The sequence below is a fragment of the Hemicordylus capensis genome, chromosome 2 (assembly GCF_027244095.1).
Source record: "Hemicordylus capensis ecotype Gifberg chromosome 2, rHemCap1.1.pri, whole genome shotgun sequence".
NCBI lineage: Eukaryota > Metazoa > Chordata > Lepidosauria > Squamata > Cordylidae > Hemicordylus > Hemicordylus capensis.
The window spans coordinates 240,964,615-240,986,952 of NC_069658.1; the positions used below are offsets into that span (position 1 = coordinate 240,964,615).

The 22,338-nt window shown below is 47.1% G+C and overlaps 1 pseudogene; it reads left to right on the forward strand.

Moving 5' to 3' along the window:
* Positions 1–3,920: 3,920 nt before the first annotated feature.
* LOC128347586 (zinc finger protein 420-like) overlaps positions 3,921–22,338 on the forward strand; it is a 56,371-nt pseudogene continuing 37,953 nt past the window's right edge.

Sequence of the window (22,338 nt, forward strand, 5' to 3'; positions counted from 1 at the left end):
CCATCATCTCATGGCTAAGATGGTTTGTATGGAGAGAGACTGTCGATAGGCTAGATCGAGATGGAAATGAGTCGACTGTACAGTTGGTGCTTGCCATGTCACTACCTGTAACGGGGGACCCAGTGGAGATTAAAACAGTGAGTCATATCCTTACTGCCCAGAGGGAGTCTTGATATGTCCTATTGGGTGCTGCAGATGAGCTCCCCTAGGAACCATGGCTGTTACATGACCCTAGAGAGGGTATCTAAGATGGGAAGGGGTCAATGTGGCCCTGGTTACTACTAGGCCATGCACTGGACCTGGCTGCTCGTCCCACTCTACAGAGGAGGCAGACTTCAAAGGTCTAGGACTCATGTTGCCGAGTGGCTGGACAATGGCTCATTTATGAGAGCCCATGTGGACTATGCTGTACTGGGTAGGAGGTATGTCACTGAAGCCTTGTACTGCCGTCTTGGTAGTTAAGCCAGCGAGTGGAGATCTGAGGCAAGGTATATTTGTCTTAGGGGTAATACAATGTACCATCCCTTTCACCAATTTGTGTTTGGAAATGAGGTATACTACTCTCAGGGTTGTGCCCTCATACCTGTGACCAGAGATTCTGATGTGACTGAGGCCTTCCATTGTTGGAACTGGCAGCTACACCTGCATGCCAGCGCTTGACCCAGGTGGGAAGGCTGGGTGGGACTGTGGAACTGTAGTCCTACTATGATTGGAGGAGGCTGTCCATTGCTGTGTTGTTGTTAATTTGGCAGTGTTCACATTGTATATTAATTGTGGGAAATCCAGAAGGGTGAACAGGGCCGGAAGGACTGTGGATGTGAACTTCCTCGCCAGCTAACTGGAGGTAGATGAGGGCTATCTATCATGGACTTCGCTCATAGGTGGCATCTATCCAGGTGGTCTCTCTGAACCGCCTCAATACTACCCCAGAGATCCAGAGCCAGGAGGGTGAAGGAATCAGCCTCCTAAGGGGGTATGACTCTGGGCTTCATGCAGCCACCCTATGAGGCTAGGGTGGGGCCTTGGAAGGGGAGAGTTGGAAGGGGCCAGGCTATCAGTGCCTGTGGTCAGAGGCCTTATTAAGGTTCAGATTAGGTGCATGAGAGCAGCAAAGATAGTATGCACATGTTCCCCAATAACGGTATGTTAACGGTAGAGTAGAAGTACAGCAGAGGATCCTCTGTCTCATGGAAGGGCATGAGACCTCCGACTAGACACCTGTCTTTAGTAAAATATGCAAATAAGCACCTTGCTGAGGTAAGTTATCTCACCGGAAGAGGGCGTACCTAGTGATAAGAGGATCACCCTAGTAGTGTAATGACAAGGACACTGAGGCCCCTGAGTACCAGTTGCAGAAGAGCAACAGCAGGAGAGACGGCATGCCCCCCACTCCCGCCCGTGGCCTCCAGTGGCATCCAGCGGGCCACCGCGCGAAGACAGGATGCTGGGCTAGCTGGGCCTTGGGCCTGATCCAGCTGGGCTGTTTGAGGCTGGGGCTCTCCTGGAAACTTAATTTTATGTTCTACTGGACTGGAGACGTAGAATGCATCATTGGCACTGACCTGGAAGGTCATTCTCCTCGGAAGTACGGGTTGCATCCTTTGCTGAGAGAAACCTCTTGTGAGGGAAAATATTAGTGTCCCTAGAAGTTCATTTGAACAGAAAATTAATAATGTCCTTTAGTGAAGAGGAGCTGGACTAGGATTGGCCATGGGACTGATCTAGCATGGCTGTTCCTTTGCTGTTACAGAGGTGACAGACACAGACCTTGTTCCAGAGCCCTGGAAGGGGTGTAAATGCAACAATATAATATTTTATATATATGTATACACACACACACACACACACACACACACACACTGTTTTCCCGAAAGTAAGACCTAGCAGTAATTTCTGATGTACCGCTAATTGCCCTAGTGCATTTTTTGGTGCTAAAATTAATATAAGACACTGTCTTATTTTCGGGGAAACACGGTATATAATAAAACAACAATACTGTGGTCTCTCATTCAAATGCATGCAGGGTTGATCCTGCTCCGCAGATGAAAGCACCCTCGCTTACCCCAATGTAACCAGATTTTCTGGTCATAGAGGCCTGTAATGTAATAAGTTTGTTAGTGTCCGCTACAAGCATGGCGAAAACACATATTATGGGAGCAGCAGAGTTATGGACATGGTTATAAGGCTGTGACTCTGCCTCTAAGAGAGGAAACTTCTGCAGAAAACGAGGGAGGCCATATAGCTGACCAGAGGAGCATTTTCCTCCCTCCATTTCCCCTTTACACCCTGGAGGTTCCAAAGAAGGGAAAGGGTATTTGTCAAGATGACCCCTAGAGGGCCATGCATGATTGCACCCTCACAAAATGGGTTCTTGGCGAAGGTGCAGGAAGGGCCCTCCCAGGCTTGCTAGGAGGAGCTGCCTATAAGCCAGCCAACCGAGCGTAGTGCAAAGAGTTCTTGTGGCAAGGGTTAAAAACTCCACAAGCGAGTTAGGCCTGGGGAGGAGAGAGGGGGCCACCGCCTAGGCAGGTCTGTGGCCATAGGGAGATGCTTGCTGGCCTTGATCTTATTTATTTATTTGTTTGTTTATTTTCTATCCCGCTCTTCCTCCAAGGAGCCCAGAGCGGTGCACTAAACACGTGAGTCTCTCCTCACAACAACCCTGTGAAGCAGGCCAAGCTGAGAGAGAAGTGACTGGCCCAGAGTCACCCAGCAAGCCTCATGGCTGAACAGGGATTCGCACTCGGGTCTCCCAGGTCCGAGTCCAGCACTCTAACCACTACACCACACGCTCACCAGTTTTGGTGGGCTCTCCAAGCTGAGGCTGCAGTGTCTGGAGCAGCTCCCCGCATGGTTGGTTGCAGCAGTCCTGGGCTAGACCCAGGCATTTTGGCTAGCTGCTAGGAACAGAGCTCCTTTTGAAGTTAGTAGTTGCCGCTGTTCCCATCCGCTCCCCGCCAGTTACTTGAGCTGCTGGAGGCTGTACTCTGGGCCTGCAGCCGTTTGTTTGCTGCCGGCCTGGGTCATGGAGACAAGGATCAGGCACCCGAAGGGGCAATCGCTTGTGCTGAGGCCAGGGCTGCGGAGGTGACTGGCCAGGCGATGAATGGGCCCAAAACCTGGAGAAGAAGCCTCCTTTGGAGTTGCTGCCCCGCAAAGTTTGTGGAGGAAGAATGAGAGGGGGGAGAGACTCTCTGGGCCGCCTTTTGCAGGAAGCTCCTGCAGCATTCCTGCCCCTTTTGTTCCTCCTGGGAGGCTCCCTGCTGCTTTGGCTGCTATCTTGAAGATTCAAGGTGGGAACCTTGAATAATTCACTGTGATCAGTGTAGTGCTGAACCCCATTTTAAACATATCCTCTGTCAACTGTGAAGGGAACACAATGGCACCCCTAAACCTCTGTGCCCCTGGCCAGTGCCAGCTTGGCTACTGCCCTAAAGGGCCATGGGGCTTATAGGGTCACATTGGGGTTCCTAAAGGTGGGCACTCCGTTTGAGCTGGTGCTCCATTTTGTTGTAGGTCCAACCTGCTGGGAGAAAGGCAAAATAAGCTTAGAGTGGATCCAAGAGAATCCAGGGAGCACCAGCAGAAAAACAGGAAGGATTAAAAAATGTACAAAAGGTCTGGAGCCTCGTCCACAGGCGCGTAACAATGATCGGGCAAGGGGAGACAGTTGTCTGGGGGCCCCACTGCCTGGAGGGGCCCCCCAGAGGCACCTCACGTGACTCCCCATTGCCCCCTGCCCAGCCCCATGGCCTCTCAGCCACTTGCCCTCTTCGCCGTCTCTCCTGCTTGTTCTCCTGGCCCAAAATCGAAGCAGCAGCCCAGCTGCAAAGAGCTCCTTTTCTCCCGCCTCTCAGCTGATCGGTGGGTGGGCGGGGCTTCCACGGAGGCCTCCGTGTAGGCCGCAGTGAAGCCTGAACTCCAGTAGGGCCCAAGCCAGCCAGGAAGGAGGAGGCAGCCAGAGAGGCCTCCACTGTTCTCTGCAGCAGAAGACCCCTTGCTGCCAGGTAGAGTGTGAACTCCTTTTTGTGGTTACCTTCCCCCCCCCCATATATAGGCATCTGCTTGCCATAGGGCTTTGATATGGGGGGGGAGGGACTGAGAAGTCTCTGAATATTTATTTTTAAACAGCTTGGAAAATTTGCTGGCTTAAAAAAAAACTATCTAAAAAGTCCTATAAGTGGCTTGTTTCATGGCAGAAAATTACAAAAACTTCTGGAAGAAACAGTATTATATTTATTTTATTCATTCATTCATTTATAAATGCACTTATGTTCAAGTTGTTTTGCAACCCAGAAGGTCTGAGTGAGAACTGTGAAGCATGTCTTGTGCTTTTATTTTATTTTATTTTTCTTGTGTGTGAACTGCTCCCCAATAACTTGCAGGGACTTCAGGGTAAATCTGGCCAACATGTGAATGCAGCACCTCCATTCCAGAGGAGATGTGTCTTAAGGGGCTTTAAAAGCCTCCTGTGAAAAACCTCCTGCAATCAGACTTGACTGAATTTGTTCAGAATTCTGAGAAAACAAACATAGGCTCACCCTGCATGGTTGAAAGTCTCCTTTGCTAATCTGCAGCGAGGGGCCCATTTTAATAATTCATCTTTCTAGTGTGTTCTAGGCATTAAAAGTAAAACAAATGTATAGTACTCAATGTATATCATGATATATTGTGAAGTGTGCGTGTGTGTATTCAGTGAAATGTATTTCCAGGCAGCATACTTATTTTGGAATATCAGACTTAAATCCTTGGGGGCCTGGGGTGTGCGGAGGCCCTGGACTTTGAGTGTGGGGGGGGGGCATTTTAAAATCTCGTCTCTGGGCCCACTCCAACCTTGCTACGCCCCTGCTCGTCCATGCTTTGGCTGCTAATTCAGGAGTCGAAGGAGCCATTTTTACATGAAATGTCTGTCCTAACCTGTCCCACCATCACATTACCATTCTGAATGAATTCTTTAAATATGCTAGAACAGTTGTTGCTGTTGATAAGGTTTGGCAGACTACTAGAAATAAGAACTATAAAAAGAATGAGGCGGGTCTCACGATCCATGAGACACGCTTTTGCTCTCACCCTGCAGACAAGCGGGCAGGGAGCCCTGGGCGGCTTGATAGGCCACCCACACGGTTGCCGGCTCCGTGATGGAGCCAGTGGGGGGTGGGGAGCTCAGGGGACCCGCAGCCCCCGGAAGCACGCAGGGCATACTGGGGAGACCCCCAAGTTGCGTTTAAGCCTCCCGGCCTGGTGTCTACTCACAAGTAGCCATGGTGCAGTGGCACGGCTACTCACGAACAGATAGCCCGGGTTTGCGGAGCGTTCTGGTTTGCTGCTAATTCAGGAGATGAAGGAGCCATTTTAACATGAAATGTCTGTCCCACTGTCACATTAGTATTCAGAATGAATTCTTTAAATATGCCAGAATGGTGGTTGTTGTTGATAAGGCTTGGCAGACTACAAGAAATATCGACTGCTTTGTGTGAGAGAAGTAATTTTGCTGCATGCTGTATGCTATGATTCACCTGAATCTTGGTAAGAAAATAAATCAGTTTTGATTAAATATAATCTCTTCATTTCTCCTCGTGTCTTCCTGGGTCTTGGGATTCTTGACAGCCAGAACCATCAAAAGAACCCATTGGTCAGTGTAGGGATTTTTGGAGCCCTCACTTATTCCTGGTTGCAGGGATTCTGGGGTGGCAAAAATCTCTTACACTTCCCCTGCTTGGAAGTGGCTCAACTCTTGCAGCTCTTTGCAATCCAAAGGCCATTGTGGCTGGGGATGGTTGGAGTCATCATCCAACCACAGCTAGGGACCAAGGCAAGGAACCCCGGCTCTAGCGAAGGATGGGGCTGGGGTTCGAGAGAGAGATTCACAGCAGAATCTACTGTTTTCCGGATGGGATATGTTTTAAAACTTATTATAAATCGAGAAATGAAAACTGTATTATTCATGCATACAGCCAATTTGCAGAGATAAGCGAAAAGAAATGTTGTAAGACTAATTGAGACAGGGTATATGCATTTTAAAAAAATACAGACATAAATAAGAGAGAATTGTTTGGAATTAAAACCACACAGAGAGAGAGAGAGAGAGAGAGAGAGAGAGAGAGAGAGAGAGTTTATTGCATTATTTTAACAACGTTTCCTTAGGAATATCTTCTCTTGGAAATCCACGGTGGACATTCTGGGACCTCCCCATAGTTGCTAATTTTAAGGTACGTATTAGGGTTCTGCATCGGACCCTCCATTCCCATGAATCTGCAGCCTCCTCCTGCTGCTAGGTGGAGGCAGCTGTTCCCAGAGTGGGTCATCATTCCTTGGCTGTTTCCCACATTTCGGACACCACAGGGGCCCATGGAACTGGCTGGGAAATCCTATGGGCCATCTGTAATGTCAAGTGTCCCCATGTGCTTTCCCAACATCCGCACATGCCTTCCCAGCTGGCCCTGTGGACTCTGGTGCCAATAGAAGGGGCCCTTCTGGCCCTGGAGATGTGAAGAGGAACTATGCGGGGATGTCTACGCTGGGAGCAGCCGCCTCTGGGCAGCACCAGGGGGATCCAGTCCTCTGGCTTCTCATCTAGGGGGATCCAGTTGACCTCCCATTCAGAGAAACTAACTTGAGCAGCAAGGAGAGTGTTCACCGCCTTGAAACACAGCGGGGAGAATGGCACCAACATACTTCAGCTACGGAACAGACTTGTTAGTGTGAAAATACCAGCAACTCAGTTTTTATGTCTGCAGCTCCTTTTAAAATTGAATCATTCCAAATGACCTCATAACATAGGTTTCCCTAAGCTTTATATGCTATATGTTTATTATGAAACTAAGCAGGGGAAGTGACCAGAGGAGCGGCCACTGACATGGGCATACCCCATCTGTAGTCCTGCCTCCTCACTCTTATTATATGTATTTTATATACCACCTAACTCCAAAGGTCCTAGGCAGTTCATGAAAATAAAGACAAGAAAAACACAATATAAAACAAACTGCCTGGCTGGAAAAAAATGTGTCTTAAGGGCTCTTTTGAAGGGTGGCAAAGATATTAAACCACAAACGTCTATAGTAAGCCTGCTCAAATTAATTCCCCAGCTGTTTTTGGACTACAACTCCCATAACCCCAGCAATAGTGGTCCAGTCAGGGATGATGGGAAATGTAGGCCAACATCTGCAAGAGGGCTGAAATTGAGCAGCCCTCATCTACAGGGAGCACATTGCACAGCCTAGGAGTGACAACAGAGCAGGCCCACTCCCGTCACTGCCAGACGGATCAGCGGCATCCGGAGACGGACCTCTCTTTTTTAACTCCAAATTCAATTTTTATTGATTTTAACAATAGCAATATTATCATTCATTAAAAATACACACAGAAAAGGTGGACTTCCCGCTCACATTTCTTCGTGAATCATCAACTATAAAATTTACCCTTGCTGTGATAATAATTCAAAACATAAGTTCAAACCCTTACAAACATAATTAATCTAACCAACCTGCGATCTATACTAAATTTCAAACCCTGCTGTCAAGTCCATAGTAGGAAAGTAATTCTTTAGATACAACAAAAATGGTTTCCAATCTTCTTTAAAACATTCCAAGTTTTGATTTCTTAATAGTGCTGTAGGTTTTGCCATCTCCGCATATTTCAAAATTTTTATCAGCCAGTCTTCTTTTGAAGGCAGTTCACTAGACTTCCATTTCTGTGCATATATAATTCTAGCCGCCATGGAGGCATACATAAAAAATGTTAAATTGGTTGTAGAAATTGCACCTTGTGTTATTCCCAGCAGGAAGGATTCTGGCTTCTTAGGAAATGTCATTTTAAATATTTTCTTTAATTCATTATATATCATATCCCAATAGGCTTTAGCCTTCCCACAGGTCCACCACATATGAAAAAATGTGCCTTCAAAATGTCCACACTTCCAACATTTGTTTGAAACATTTTTATACATTAATGCCAATTTTTTTGGTGTCAGATACCATCTATACACCATTTTATAATAATTTTCTTTGATAGCATAACATGCAGTAAATTTTAAATCATTTTTCCATAACTTTTCCCAGGCTGCCATTTCTATATTACGCCCCGCATCTTGAGCCCATTTTATCATAGTCGTTTTAACCACTTCATCTCTTGTTTCCTCCAAAAGCAACAGTTTATACATTTTAGAAACTAATTTTTCATCATTTTGACATAATTCCTTCCCAAAATTTGAAGTCTGGTCCTCAAATCCGACTTTAAGGTCCTTCTTATACATCTCATTTAACTGATGATACTGAAACCAATCTCTAACCAAATCTTCTATTTCAGTTAATCTTTTTAACTTACAATCCTTTTCCTGAAAATGTAACAAATCCCTATAGGTACCCCAGCACATTTGCATATTTACTTCTTTATGTGATAAGGCTTCAATCGGAGATACCCATAACAGATTTTTAGGTTCAAACCAATTTTTATATTTTAACCACACCCTCATTAAACTCCTTCTCACATAGTGGTTCAAAAAATCTTTATGTATTTTACTTTTTTCATACCACAAATACGCATGCCATCCAAACCTTCTGTCAAATCCTTCTAAATCAAGAATTCTAGGATTTCTTAGCGTTATCCATTCTTTTAACCATGTCAAACAAACAGCATCAAAATACAACCTTAAGTCTGGCAAGGTAAGACCACCTCTTTCCTTTGCATCTGTTAGATTCTTAAAATTAATTCTTGGTCTTTTCCCCTGCCAAACAAACTTAGTTATGTCCTTCTGCCATTGCTTAAAACTAGATAAAGTGTTAGTTATGGGAATAGTCTGAAAGAGAAACAACATTTTTGGCAGGACATTCATTTTCACCACTGAAATTCTTCCCATTAAAGACAGATTCATTTTAGACCATCTTTGTAAATCAATTTTCACTGAATTCCATATTTTGACATCATTATTTGTAAACAACAGGGAGTTGTTATTTGATAACCAAACCCCCAAATATTTAACTTTCTTCTCCACTTTCAGCTCACTTATTTCAGAGAATCTGTCTTTGGTTTTCTGATCCATATTTTTAGTTAACACCTTAGTCTTGGTCTTGTTTATATAAAATCCAGCCAGCTGTTCATTTGCTATTAACACAGAAAGTTGTTCTTGCAGCATTTTGATAGCTTGTATGACCGTCTTCTTATCTTTAGCCCATAATAATTCCCTTTCCTTTTTGGAGATCTACATCAATAATGTCTCTTTTTTCAGTCCTCTTTGCTTTTTAAAATATGAATTTTGCTGTATAAAAAAACTTCTCATAACCGCTTTACTTGCATCCCAAACAATTTTATTGTCCATTCCCTGATTCAAATTCAGTTCAAAATAGTCCTTTAATTTCTTTTTAGCTTTCTCCATGACGTCTGTTTTTTTCAAGAGGTATTCATTCAATCTCCAACGAAATGAGGTCGTTCTTTTCTTCTTCCATGTAAAGCAAATTGGGTTATGATCTGAAAAAGTCCTAGGTAAAATATCCATCCTTTCCATACATGGTGTAATAGCTTTAGATGTCCAGTCCATATCTATCCTTGAATGTGATTGATATCTTTCAGATAAATAAGTATATTCTTTTGCAGTGGAATTTTTAATTCTCCACAAATCATAAAGATCCATGTGTTCTACTAAGTCAAAAAATACTTTTGGAAGTTTACCTTGTAAATTCCTATCCGAAATGTCGGATTTTCTATCCAAAGATGTCGAGACAACTCCATTAAAATCTCCCAATATAATCAAATTGACATTCTATAACTCCGCCATCTTTTGATCCAAATAATTATAAAATTCAACTTTCTTTTCATTTGGGGCATTGATTCCAATTATCACTGTTTTAATTCCGGAAATTAGAATTTCCAATGCTAATATCCTGCCTTCTTCGTCTTTAAAAATCAGTTTAGGTTCAAATAATTCATCAGAATTATTTGGATATCTAAAAACAAGAGGAGAAATAAATCTAAGATGCAGATCACGATAAAATGAGCAATACAAAAGCCCATGACCTTCTGGTTCAACATCGCCATTCCCACAAGGACACAATCTCTCCAAAAAAGGAACCCTCCTAAATCTACCCTCTAATACCACAGAGGGCAACACATCCATCAGGGGTAGCATCAGGGGCCTTCTGGGGGTTGGATATGTCAGATTATACAGAGAGTTGGCTGGTTTTTGCAAGGGCTTAACTGCTCCATGCCACCTGTAGCTTGATGGCCGACCTAAATCTATCTGGTGTCCCATATGGATAATATGCTGCTTAAGGATCACTCCGGCATTATCATAGCCTGGGGGGTTTGGTGGGGTAGAATTCTATTGACTGTCCATATACCTTAAATTTTGTTCCCTATTGGCATTCCTAGGTTTTCTATTGTTGGCTATTGGCAAGTAGGCATTCCCTGTTGGCAAGTGGTTTAGTACCACCTTGTTGGGGGATTGAGGTGGGGGGAGATTAACATGAAACAAGGATTTAAACACGGGTGCCATTGAATGGAAGGAATGGCAGATGGGGTGGAAAAGAAAGGCTTGGGTGGTCTTGGTCATACACTCAGAGGTGCTTCTTTGGATCGTTCAGAACATTTTGCATTATTTTGTTGGAACCTTATTCAGCCCTATAAGGTAGGTGGTGATACTGTAAGGTAGAGGAGAGCAGGTCTTGTGGTAGCAAACATAACTTGTCCCCGTAGCTAAGCAGGGTCTGCACTGGCTGTGTATGAATGGGAAACTACATGTGAGCACCGTAAGATCTTCCCGTCAGGGGATGGAGCTCCTCTGGCAAGAGCAGAAGGTTCGAAGTTCCCTCCCTGGCATCTCCAAGGAAGGGCTGAGAGAGATGCCTGCCTGCAACCTTTTCGATACCGCTGGAACCCAGTCTGTGTAGACAATACTGAGCTAGGTGGACCAAGGGTCTGACTCAGTATATAGCAGCATCCCATGTTGCCATGCACTGACTGAGCATGCTCACTCTTCTGACCATGTTCCACCACCCACCCATCCCCGTCCTCAAATATATATATTAGGCTCGATTAAGAAACATAGGAACCTGCCATATACTGAATCAGACCACTGGTCTAACTAGCTCAGTATTGTCTTCACAGACTGGCAGCGGCTTCTCCAAGGTTGCAGGCAGGAATCTCTCTCAGCCCTATCTTGGAGATGCCAGGGAGGGAACTTGGAACCTTCTACTCTTCCCAGAGCAGCTCCATCCCCTGAGGTGAATATCTTGCATTGCTCACACTTCTAGTCTCCCATTCAGATGCAACCAGGGCAGACCCTGCTTAGCTATGGGGACAAGTCATGCTTGCTACCACAAGACCAGCTCTCCTCTCCAGATGTTGAAGACGAAAACAGGACTATGGGGCATTCCCTTGCGGTGAGGATCTGGAGTGCATGCCACCAATGCACCTCAGGACAGAACCAGGGGGGAACAAGGAGAAAGGCAGAAACACAACAGGCAGAGCCCATCCTGGTGCTTCCACATAGGAAACTGTATCTGTTGCATTTCTACCTCTCGCGTAGATGCTACCCTGGTGGTGTTGGCGGGGCCGGTGTGGGTGGGTGGGAGTTTCAGTCCAATGTCATAGTCCTGGTAAGGACTGAGAGTTAACAAGTCTTTTTCCGATGTAAACATTTGTTTCTCTTCTGAAGGGAAAGGGTGGAAGGAAGCCCCTCCCGCCCATTTGACTGCCGACTGAGATGCCAGCAAAAAGTTAAGGTGAGAGAGACGTGATTACTAGAGAAGGCAAAAGGGATCGTGATTGGCCACACTCTCTTCCTGCCCCGCCCTCTTCGCTGTGGAAGAGGAGGACTCCTGGGATCATTTCCTGCAAGGAACCCCACCCCTGCCTGGGAGGAGGAGGAGGAGGAGGGTGATGAAGGCCAAGGAATCGGGAGGAGGAAGTGGGCGGGAGACCAAAGGCCAGGAGGTGAGTGGGGGGAGAAGGGGGGAAGAAAGCCACCCCCAAGCAGCCCCCCCACTTCAGCTCATGGGGAGGTGGCCTGTGTGGGGCTGATGATGCCTCTGCAGTTCCTTCCAATCCAAGACAAGCTTCTTTGCAAAAGGAGGAGGCTTTGAGGAGACAGAAGCCAGTTTTCCAGCTGCTTACCCTCAATAGCTTTGCGGGCCCTAACGTGAAGACAGACAGTGGTCCCTGGAGGAGGAGAAGGAAAGCGGAGAGGAGAGCTGGTCTTGTGGTAGCAAGCATGACTAGTCCCCATAGCTAAGCAGGGTCTGCCCTGGTTGCCTATGAATGGGAGACGTGATGTGTGAGCACTGCAAGATATTCCCCTCAGGGGATGGAGCTGCTCTGGGAAGAGCAGAAGGTTTCAAGTTCCCTCCCTGGCTTCTCCAAGATAGGGCTGAGAGAGATTCCTGCCTGCAACCTTGGAGAAGCCGCTGCCAGTCTGTGAAGACAATACTGAGCTAAATAGACCAATGGTCTGACTCAGTATATGGCAGTTTCCTATGTTCCTAAAGGGGGAGAAACAGATCTGGCTGGAATATTTGGGGAGGAAAGAGGGGTGGGGGAGAGAAGGCTGTTGTGGGCAGCGAGGGACACACAGCCATCCTTTTCGGGGAGGAGGCTCTGCATTGGTCTGTGACTTGCAAAGGAAGGAACCTCCTTCCATCCTGCAGGGGCCCTTTAGGTTTGGATCCTTTTCTATAAAGGGAAGCCTCTGTAAGGAGCCCAAATAATCCCCTTTCCTTAGTGAAATGCCTCCATGACTTGGGGGTGTCCTACTTCAAGCACAGAACCACGTTTTTACTTTGCAGTACTCAGTGGCTTCATCCATTACAGCAGTTCCTGCTGCAAGGACCAGTCTGTTGGTGAAACAACTTTGGCCTTCTTGGAGGCTGCCTTTGGAGCACAGAATTGGAGATGGAAATGCAAAACTCAGGTGGCCCAGAGACCATCAAGACTGGGAGCAGTGAGGAATTCTGGGAAAGGACTCTGCAGGAAATCTTGCATAACGACACGCTCCCTTCAGATGCGCAGCTCCAACACTTCAGGCAATTCCGCTACCAGGAGGTTGAGGGACCCCAAAAGGTTTGCAGCCGACTCCACCACCTTTGCCGTCGGTGGCTCAGACCAGAGCAGCACACAAAACACCAGATCATGGACCTTGTGATCCTAGAGCAGTTTCTGACCATCTTGCCCCCAGAGATGGAGAGCTGGGTGAGGGAATGTGGAGCAGAAACCAGTTCGCAGGCAGTGGCCCTGGCAGAAGGTTTCCTCCTGAGCCAGGCAGAGGCCAAGAAGCAGGAAGAGCAGCAGGTGAGAGAGTCGGTGGAAGGCCAAATGAGTTCTCTTCATCATACCTTCATGTATATAAAAAACTGATATCCCACCTTTCTGCAAGACCTCAGAGTGTCACTCATATGAGAAAGATGTAAAACTAATTAAGGATTAGGTCTGCTTACTGAAATGGAATCTCATATAAGCAAGGAGAAATGTCCTTAATTTGCCCAGATTTCTCTCAGTACCCTTGCAGGGGGAAGTATCCTAACCCTCCTCCCTCCACTCACCCACCCCTGCCATTGTCTTTTCTAAACCCTGCCTCCCCCTTCCCTGCCTGGGATTTCTGTTGGCTTTTCAGGTGCAGGGGCCATTGGCAGAAGCAAACCTCTTGGTTTTTGAGGCAGAGAAGACTCTATCAGATGCCAGATTGAAGCTGCTGCATGGAGGGAGCTTTCAGGAGGATCATGCTGATACCACTTCACTGGGTAAGGAATAATAGATCCTGCTGGGTCTCCCTTAATCCCATGTGCCTAAAAAAGGGTATTTCTTTGTCAACCTGCATCTGTCTGTGGGGGATGAGCAGGGGTGCACTACTGAAATGCTGTGGTGGGCTGAAAGCAACCAAGACTTGGTGTGCAGGGGCTGACGGTCAATGTTTAGTCCCTAAATTTAGGGCACTAATTATTAAAATTTAATATATTAATTAATTGAATTAAATCAAATTAAAAGGAAATTCATTGAAATTAATTTAATAATATTTAAACTGTAGAAGCTCTTGCAGGCCAAGGTGAATCAAATTAAATTGGATTAAACTTCATAACCATTATTTTTATTATTTATTTATTTATAATATGTCTATACCATCCGAAACTGGCAACAAAACCCTGACTGGATAACCAGAAATGGGGCGGGGGGCAGCTCTTTTAGATGGTGTGAAAATCCAAGCCAAGTCATTCATTCCTCAATCCAGTTGTGACTTAGGAATTAATTGAATGGAGGAATCCAGTTGGAACGTAGGTGGGGGCATAACTCCACAGCAGCGAGAGCAAGGCGGCACGTTCTGCAGGGTTGCTCCATCTGCCCTCCCCCACTCCTACGTCTCCCTGTCCAATTTCAGTTGGGACTAGGAGCTTCTTTGAAAGGAGGGCGAGCGGCTGGGAAGGGGAGCAGAGGCCTACCTGGCCCCCTTTTCTGCTTCCCTGGCTCCCAAGCCCCTCGCTTCCATCGGGGCCTTGGAATGAGGGGGCACATGCCTTCTGATGGAGACGGAGTGTGCATGCGTGCCATCATTCTCATCAGGAGGGCAGAGGGGCTCAGGAGGGAGAGCACCAGCTCCCACCCACATGCTCTCTTTGCTGGTTCAGCCGGCAGCAGCCACCCCAGGCACATGCCTCTGAGAGAGAGAGAGAGGGAGTGCAGGACCTTTAGGACTGCCTGCCCGCCGGCTTGTCTTTCCTCCACTGGCCGAGCAAGAAGTATGTACTCAGAGGGGCGCCCTCCCCTACCCCGCGCTCCCTTCTCCCCACCAGTTCCGGAGCCCCTCGCTGCTTCTGGGAGCTTCCTGGAAAGGAGGGCCCGTGTGCGCCCTGAAAGAGATACAGAGCACCTGCCTGCACTGAATGAGGCCACGCATGTGCCCTGTATCTTTTTCAGGGCTCAAACACACCCTCATTTCCAGGAAGCTCCCTGCACCGAGGGGCTCAGGAGGTGGTGGGGAGAAGCGAGTGGGGGCAGGGGGAAGCGAGCCCCATGGAGGGCTCAGGAGGCGAGTAGCGGGCCAAGAGAAAAGGCCTCGTGGGGTGGATGTTGCACTGCCCAGGCCTGTTTTATAGTCCACAGCTGATGGGATGGAAAGAAGACCATCAGCCTGAGCTGCATTGGAGGAGGGAGCTTTCAGAGTAGTTGCCCTGTAGGCTTGATGGGCAGGGCAGCACGCGGGGAGAGAGACTGGGGAGTGATTTTGGCTGCTCTCCTGTCCTCACCAAAGTGCTGCTCCCTGCCAGAAACAAGTCCATGTAAATGTAACATTTTATTGCTCGACACAAAAAGTATCGCTTTTGTCTCTCTTAGTTCATGGAAGACCACTGGTGGTGTTGACAAGATCATGGCTCCCCTGTGTGGATGGAGAAGCAGCTTCTACCCAACCAGATCAGGTAGGAAAGGGATCACGTGGGGGACAGCCTAGGTGCCTTTCCCTGAGCCTGAAATAATATTTGCCTCTCTGTGATCTGCCCACTAGGAAGGCCAGGAGGCCATGAATCCTGCCAGAAGATCCTTAGCTGCTTCATTTTAATTCTCCTCAGAGATTTGTGTATGGGCAGGGGCACACCTCGGAAATCTGGACGCCCAGACCACACACACACCCCTCGCAAGGCCATGCAAAACCTTCTTTGGGGAGCCTGCTCTGCCAAACCTCTGCCAGTTTTTCTATTTTTAATTTTCTTACTGTGTCCGAGGGGTGGCTGCGGGGGTGGGGAGCAGAATAGTCCCTCTCCCCACCCGGCAGCGGGGACCAGAGCAACGTTGGGCCCGTCCATTCAGACCAGCATCTTTTAGTAACTGCGAGGTGCACCTGTGCAGTTTAGCAGTCAGTCCCCACTGCCGGAAGGAGAGGGAGGAAGGGCTGCTCTGCTCTCCCACCCCACCACAGACACCCCTCGGTGTCAGCAATCCGGCCACCCGGAAGGGAAGTCCAGGAAAGTAGCCCACAATACAAACTGGGCTGCAGAAACAAAACACGGCTCGGAATAGTTCTCTCTATATGGCTTGGGCTGAAAGCTGCTAACACGAGGGTTGACAAATGTTGTCATCTAGCGGCTAACAGAAAGCTGTTGATGTGCTTTATAGTCCAAGCTGATAACTCTCAGCTGGCAGGGATTCAAGGCTTATCAGCCCTCTGCAAGAGGCATTTACTCCTCCTGATAGTTTCCAGCTGTGCTCTTTGCCTTGTGACAAGGCTTTGCTGTGGAGTCAGTGGGGGTTGCCTGCACAGCTCATCTTCTAGTCTGTCTGGCGCTGTATCTGCTGTCTCAGACTGCTGTGCCTGCTCTGAAATATCAGCCGGACCTTCCTCAGCCGTCTCTTGGGTACTGACAGCCGGGCTCTGCCCCTCAGGCAACCCTGCATCAGCTGAAAGGGTGTCAGCTTCCCCTTCCTCCTCGCTATCTGAGATCGAGGGCGTGACACTCGGACAAGAACAGCGGAGGTTTGGGGGGCAGCCATGGGGGGGCTGACGGAGGCACCCAGCCATGGACATTTGGAGGTGCTCCCCAGACCTTGGAGGACTGGACTGGGCCCCCAAGGTCCGGGGGTTAGAGACCACTGTGTTATAGGGGTGGGGGGACTGTTTTCTGACCTGTGAGTCCAATATGTTCTTGTTTCAGGGTACCGTGTCCTTTGAGGAGGTGGCTGTGCATTTCACGGAGGAGGAGTGGGCTCTGCTGGATGCAGACCAAAGAGCCCTGCACAGAGCAGTCATGGAGGAGAATAGGCAGAATGTGGCCTCTCTGGGTAAGGCTCCCTCACTCTCCAGAAAAGGCTGCTGCTGCTTTCTTTATTGGGACCCAGCATTCCTTGTGGGTGTATACTTATGGCAGGATTGTGGGGGCTCTCTGCTGGGTGGGGGAACACTTATCCAGCGGCCTGTGGTTGGACGTGTTGTTGCTGGAAGTGTTCAGTTTCAATATCGAGTGCTTCTTGCTGTCTTGCCTTGGGAGGATGTGGAATATTCTGAGAAAGTGCTTCTCTTCCCTGTGTTTGAGCCCTGCTGGCTTTTTCACCAAGATTGCTTCCTTCTGGCATTGGACTGATGCTTTCTGCTTTAAGCAATACAGCATCACCGACTGGCTTTGGGGGCATTGGGATGGGACCCTCTGCCAGCTGGCACCCCTGTTTGGGTTTAGTGCTTTGGAGGCCATTGGGTGAAGCTGTGCAGGCTGCAGCCGAACCATGCCCTGAAGCGGGACTTTGGATATGGAGAATGGGCTGGGATCGTTGTAGTGAGAGCTGTGATGAGCTCCTTTGGCGTCCTTCTGACCAGCTGATACATAAACTGCGGAGGATGGGCCTTAGTGGGGGGAAGAGGTGATTTGGCAGGTGAGCTCCACATCCTGAAGAAAATATTCCCAGTGAATAGCAGAGAAACTGATGCATTGAGCGGAATCTTGTCTGCACTGTTTGATAGCATCTCTCCAGGGTCTCTTGCACAGAACTTCTCAACCCTGCTACCCAAAGCCTAAACTGGGTGTTTGTAGGACTCAGTCTGGGGCCTTCTGAATACAAATGCTGCGTGTTCTTTTTCTGCGCTGATGGCTCTCCCTCCTGTTTGTTTGTTTGTTTAACACATTTCTATACTGCCCAAAACTCACGTCTCTGGGCAGTTTACAACAAGCATACCAAAAATTATAACATTAGTTAAAATAAATGATGACAAAAAACTTAACAGTAGTTAAAACAAAATAAATGACATCGTAAAAGTTAAAACATTACAACAATTTAAATATTTAAACGACATTTTAAAACGATGCTAAAACTGTTAAAACAATATTTAATTAAAAGCCTGGGTGAATAGGTGTGTCTTTAAAAATTCTCAGAGATGGGGAGGCCTTTCTTTCAGCAGCTGAGCGCGTTCCAAAGCTCCGGGACAGCAGCAGAGAAGGCCCGTCCTCAAGTAGCCAGCAAACCAGCCGGGGGCAACTCAGATGGGCCTCTCCGGATGATCTCAATGGGCGGTGGGGTTCATAACAATGAAGATGTTCTCTTAAATACCCAGGGCCCAAGCAGTTTAGGGCTTTAAAGGTTATAAACAGTCTCACCCAGGAGTGATTTAAAACAGAAGCCCCACTAGAAGCCCTGGCCCTTGCTGTCCCCCGAAGTTGCTCCCCCAAAGGGACAACCCCCTTTGGTTTTGCCCCTTTGGGGGCAGGCCCACCACCACTGGCAGCACTCTCAATAGCCCTGAGCAGCACGTTCTGGCAGATGGAAACCAGTTAACTGCCAAGTCAGCCCCTGTGGGCCCCAGTCCTGCAAAGCCTCACCGCAGTCCAGTAGCTTGTCCTGGGGGGCAGATAGTTAGAAGGGGGGGCAGAGACAGAAGCCAACAGGCAGGCACCCAGTCCCTCGCCCTTGGGTCTGCCTGGGGGCAGATGTTCCTCCTCCTCTTCTCTCCTGCAGGCTGTGTCTTGTTGATGTATCTCTTGTAAACTGGCCTTCTTCCATAGGGTTCTGATCAGCAATGGTGGGCTTATTGGGTTATTCCATTATACTGGGAAACTATTCATTTGGTTGAGACAAAGGAACTGCTCGATCCTGTTGGCTGAGATGTAGGAACTGTACAAAGCAACTGCAAAGGTGACCCCACTGGAGTTTAGGTAGTTTCACTCACTCTCTCACTCACCCCTGTTCCAGTGCCGGTCCTGTAGTCACTGCCGCCCGTGCTGTCCTTAGGGGTTTGTGGGGCTGGGGGTGAATCAGCATGTTTGGGGGGCCCTTAACCAAATAAATCAATAATACACATTGCCTATTACCAAGACATAAATATACACACTTTTAAGACATTTGCATCCCAAAATTTAAATTGGAAAGCATCATACCACCATCCATCCAAATTGTTCACAGAATGCCCATTGCTCCTCCATTTCAAAGGAAGAAAATCATCCATCTGTTTCTGAAACAATATTTTTTATCCTACATTTCTATTCTGCTCTTCCTCCAAGGAACCCAGAGCAGTGTACACGGTTACTGATGTTTTATCTTCACAGCCACCCTGTGAGGCAGGTATGGCTGAGAGAGACATGACTGGCCCAGAGTCACCCAGGGAGATTCATGTTTGAACAGGGATTCGAACCCGGGTCTTCCTGGTCCTAGCCCAACACTCTAACCAGTGTTCTTTCTATTTTTTTAAATCAGAGAGTGGAATGAGTTTTGTTCCGGGCATCAGTATCAGAGCAGTGTGTGCACATGTGAATAATTATATATAGATATATGTCTCTCTCTCTTTCTCTCTCTCTCTCAGGAAAGAAATGTATTTTACAATTCTATTTTATTTATAAAATTGGTGCTCCTTCCCAGCAGTATTTACTTCATCAAAAATATTACATATAGGAACTTATTAAATACAAGTTCCTATATATAATATTTTTTGATGACTTATATTGATGAAGTAAATACCGTCTGGTAGGAACACCACCTATCACACAAATGGAATAATGCTGTAAAGTTGTGTATCTCACTAAATAAACTCCAAGTAAGAATCCAACCCCTTTCGACAAATCATTATTTTAGGAACAACACTTATAAAAAATAGTATTTAGATTATTACAGACAAGAAAAGCATGTCTTTGTGACTTTTGATTGATTGATTGATTGGATTAACATATTCTTATGCCGCCCAAAACTCACGTCTCTTGGCGGTAAAACACCAGTTAAAACAAAGTAAATGATAGAGCAAAACACTGCTACAATTCAATCCTTAAAACATTTTAAACCATATTAAAACAATATTGAATTAAAAGCCTGGGTGAATAAATACGTCTTTAAAGACTTTTTTGAAGTTGTCAGAGTCCCAGAGAACAGGTTAGAACCAGCACCTTGTATTTTTCCCGAAAACCTATTGGCAGCCAGTGTAGATCTTTCAAAACGGGAGTAATATGATCTCTCCCAGATGACCCAGAGACCAACCTGACAGCCACATTCTGTACCAAGGCCAGCCCCACCTAGAGTGCATTGCAGTAATCCAGTCTGGAGGTTAGCAGCCTATGTACCACTGTTCTGAGGTCATTTATCTCAAGAAACGGATGCAGGTTGCATATCAGCTGAAGCTGATAGAAGGCACTTCTGGCCACTGCCTCAACCTGGGACACCAAGGAGACTGCGTACGTCTTTCTTCTGGGGAAGTGTGACCCCATCCTTGGTAATATTATCAATGTCTTCCTAAAATTATTTAGTGTAGTTGTCTCATATATAAATAATCACCTTTCTTTCCATGTTTTTATCTAAGAGGACTTCCCATATATGACATGGTTTATCTTCACCAAAAGCACTGATCATAACTATACCATTAGACAATTCAATTGAACAAACACTAAATGAAATGCAAGAATATCCAAGAACTCATACTACACATTTCTTATTACTTTCTCAAAGAATCACATTTGCTGAATCCAACTGGGAAGAAGGCAACGTTTTCCTTTCATGTTACAAGCAACAGAGACCTCACATTGTTCCAAAAGCAAGCAGCAAGCATGTGTAGCAAGCTGTTCCAGCCCAAACAGAAGGGGGAAGAAGGGGGAAGGGCGGGTGGGAGGAGGGATCAAAGAGAGATTTGACAGTAGGAAGGAAAGACGGGAGAAGAGAAGAGAGGAAGAGCAAGGGGGAGGGGAGCCCCAAGAAGAAAGTGCTGTGAATGTAGCAATGGGGCATGAAGGAGAAGGGCAAGGGGCAGTTGGGGTCCAGAGAGCAGTCCAAACAGCCACCAAAAACTACACCCCAAACTCTGACTCCAGAGGAGTCCCACAAGCGGCAGAGAAAGAAGGAAAACCAGTAAGGAGCTAACAGTAACACCAGAAATAGGAAGAAAAAATAAAAGAGAAATGAGCAGGGAGATGAAGAGGAGGAGGAAGGGGGCAAGGAGAAAGAAAAAGCAAAGGGGGCTGAGCAGGAGGTGAGAGAGGGACCTGAGGGCGGCTGCTTGGCTCTAGTCGACTGCGGCTCCTTCCTGCTGGTTGTTACTGCCTCCTGCTTGTCCTCCGTGACGTCTGCCTGTCTCCTGCGTGGCGATGGCTCACGTGTGCAAGTGCGCGCACACACAGCACAGGCGCAGTCTGAATGGTACAGTAGCAGTCAGCCTCACTTCCTCCTTGTGGCTTGGGAGCGATATTTGGAGCGGCAGGGGAAAAGATGGCACGGGGTAAACTACCTGAAGCAGCCTTCCCAGTGCACAGGGAGACTGTACGGCTGCTGGAAGGGGCTGAGCGAGGAGCCACATCTCTGTGCACACTCCCTCAGCTGCACAGCTTAAAGCCCCAAGCCTGAAGTTCCGGACAGCAGCGGGACAGAAGCGAAGGACGGCCCTTGCTGCCACCACTCTCTGCTGGTGAGGGGCAGGTCCGGTGGATGCTGTGAAGGTGGTGCTCCCACGTTTAGGATCATAGAGACCAAGTCCCATCATGCACAGGGTTCCTTCACAGCAACCCATTCAACTTCACGGCTAGGTGGGAAGCCCAATCCAATCTACACCGCACCATTCTTCACTTAATGTCAATCACTGGAGATGGCTTTCATGATTTACTCCCTGTTCTGAAGTCCACTTTTCCTTGGCTTTATTGCTTGATTTTGACGCTTCTTTTCTAGCTGTAGTCTAGTGTTTCTCAACCTTTTTGGAGTCAAGGACCGCTAAATTCTTCGTGCAGAGTTTCAGGGACTGCTACATTCTTCATGCGCAGTTTCCCGGACCAGCAGTTAGTAAAGGGGTTTCAAGTTTAAGTTTTTCCTATCTATCTATCTATCTATCTATTTATTTATTTATTTATCAGACTTCTATACTGCCCAAAACTTGCATCTCTGGGCAGTTTATTATTAAAATAATATATGCATTACAATAATTAAATTGGGAATCTTTTGCAAACATGGAATATTACAGGTTCTCAACCTTTGGTCCTCAGATATTGGTGGATTTAAATTCCCACAACCCACAACCACAATGGCATTTGGCCATTATGGCTGGGGATTATGGGAGTTGAAGTCCACCAAAATCTGGGGACCCAAGGTTGAGAACCCCTGAATCTAAAAACTTGGGTGAACAAATATGTTTCCAATACGTGCGGGGTGGGGGTGCTTGTGATTACTCAAAGGAGAGGGGATGTTGGGCCATTAGAAAAATTCAAAAGCTGCATGGGGCTAATGAAAACAACACACAAGCAAGCTTTTGAATTCCCCAAAACTCTTCATCAGGCTGGATGTCAAGCAAAGCAAAAAGGAGGTGAGGAGAGGAGAGGAGAACTGGGCAAGTTGTCAGTAGAGCCCGAAGTCTACAGTTTAATCCTCTCATGATGGAGGTGGAGTTTTAGCAGGAGTTGTGTAGTCACAGGGTCGGATCAAGAC